This window comes from Gadus macrocephalus, chromosome 8 (genome assembly GCF_031168955.1).
Source record: "Gadus macrocephalus chromosome 8, ASM3116895v1".
NCBI classification, from domain to species: Eukaryota; Metazoa; Chordata; class Actinopteri; order Gadiformes; family Gadidae; genus Gadus; species Gadus macrocephalus.
The window spans coordinates 1,033,306-1,035,805 of NC_082389.1; positions in this window are offsets into that span (position 1 = coordinate 1,033,306).

Genomic DNA, 2,500 nt, shown 5'->3' on the forward strand with positions numbered 1-2,500 from the left:
TGTGTTCCAAATTGAGGTGGCATTATAACGATAGGCCATCTTACCAAGTTCAGAGCGAACAGTCGCCACATTAAAAAGTATGCTATCATTTTGAGGATAAAGAATTTAGAAAAAGAGGAAAGCAGGTATTTTGTACATTTTCTCAAGCCTCTATCGCACCTTTGGATCCACATTTTTGCTCTTGTTCCTTTCCTCGGTTTCCTTGAGGTTCTGCCTCTTGGTCTTTCTCTGTTCTGTGGTCTCACATGCCAGGCTACTCCTTGTGGGCGGCGGCCTCAGATTATCTGATCCGTTCTCCTCTCTTCAATAATAATGAACAAATAAACGTGTTTATGTGTGTGTGTCTGTGTGTGTAAGCAAAGCTCTTCACCCCTCTCTCGCTCGCTCTCTCTCTCTCTCTCTCTCTCTCTCTCTCTCTCTCTCTCTCTCTCCCTCGCTCTCTCCCTCGCCCTCTCCCTCTCCCTCTCCCTCTCCTTCTCCCTCTCCCTCTCTCTCTCTCTCTCTCTCTCTCTCTCTCCCTCTCTCCCCTCAGGTTTGATATTAAATAGCCGTCTATTAACCAAGCCTCCTGCCTCCCTCATCAAAGCACTGGGCTGATCTAGTGTGTGTGTGTGTGTGTGTGTGTGTGTGTGTGTGTGTGTGTGTGTGTGTCTGTGTCTGTGTGTGTGTGTGTGTGTGTGTGTGTGTGTCTGTGTCTGTGTCTGTGTGTGTGTGTGTGTGTGTGTGCCCATGTGTGTGCGTGCGCACAACCAGGCAGTGAGGTGGCTCGCTTTAGCGTGCAGGAGTACAAGAGTGCAGCTCAGACTTAATTAGCCTTCATCATCATCTCCAGCATCATTACAAAATGGACATAATCACAGAGCCCTGCAGAGGGTGCACTCATCGGCCCTGGCCCTGGTAGTGGGAGAACCCCTGCTCATTCTCTGTATTCAATGACAATCTGTTTGGTTTGTTTGGTTTTGTTATTATTTTATTATGATTTATTATTGCATTTTTCTTAAAAAATAAAAAATCCCCACTAATTTCATTCTTTTATTTAATAAATGTGTTCTTATGAGTGTCCTCGTAGGCAGGAGGGGACGGTAGTACTTGTAAAACGTGCAAACAGCTGGCAAAACAAAATCCCAATCGGATTTGCCTGATGGAGGACGAGATGGAGTGTGAGCCGTGACGGCGTGTGACCCCGGCCGTCGGGCTGGGAGACCCCCCGTCTGACCTCTGAGATCATGTTTATGTATGAGCAGCCTGACAGGGGCCGGCCTAGCCTCGCCCTGGGGGGGATCGGCTCAGGCCAACATGGCTCCCCCTTCCAGTCTCGGAGTGTGAGTCGAGAGATGACGTCTACAACCGGAGTGTTTCACCACTTAAAAAAGGGAGTCAACGCAAAGCTTTATCGTTCGACCAAAAAGGACGCTTTTGATCGCTGAGCGTTCTTCCCTCACCACCATCTGGTTGTCGCCCTGCTAGTTGACTTTGTCGCCCCCTATGGGTGGGCTGGCCACCTGACGCAACGGCCTATGCTCAGGGCCGGCACTGCAGCCCGACGCAGCACCGTGGACGTATTCAAGCCCTGTGGTACGGGTTTGGACATGGCTATGTGTGGTGTGTCCTTCATTCAGGACCTTGTGACGCTCCCCTACTTCACACATTTGGGAGACACTCAATTGGATTTTGTGGAAATACTGTGTGTGTGTGTGTGTGTGTGTGTGTGTGTGTGTGTGTGTGTGTGTGTGTGTGTGTGTGTGTGTGTGTACTGTACAAGTGTTGTTATGTGTTCTTATCCCAGTAACTGTTATAGAATTGCCAAAATAAGAGGTTAGAAGAACACTGATGCCTTGCAGTCAGACTCAGACACAGCTTGTACGTCCTACATCAATGGTGTAGGACGTTCAGTAAAACTTGATGGCTGCTATTGCTACAAAACAAATGCTGAGGTGAGGTGAACATAAATGTGTAGCTTTGGTTATCTATGTTTATCTCAATCATGACATAGGAACCGTTGCGTTCTGAGCTATTGGGCGATTTTGCATCTTTTACAGTTTTTGGTGTGAACATACAGTTGGAGATGTTTTGCATAATAAGCTTAGTGAATTATGGGATGCCATAATGGATGGATTGATCACCTTACAGGAAGGACAGAGTCTTTAAGTGATCATTAATGAATACTTTATTGATGGATGACAAATAAATTTTACTTTTGAAAATGACTAATTCCTTTTATTTTTGGGGTTATATTGTATGTATATATATATATATATATGAAATATATAATGGCAATCTGCGAGAAACCTAAATGACACAAGCTATGACTCGGCCATACCGAGGCCTTTTATATTACCTGAGATTGGTGATCTGCGTCCATAAGAGAGAGAGGGAGGATGGAGCTGAATCATCAATGCCATGAAAACATCTGGAGTATTACACTGTACTCAATGTGTGTGTGTGTGTGTGTGTGTGTGTGTGTGTGTGTGTGTGTGTTTCCGTAGGTGTGTGTGTGTGT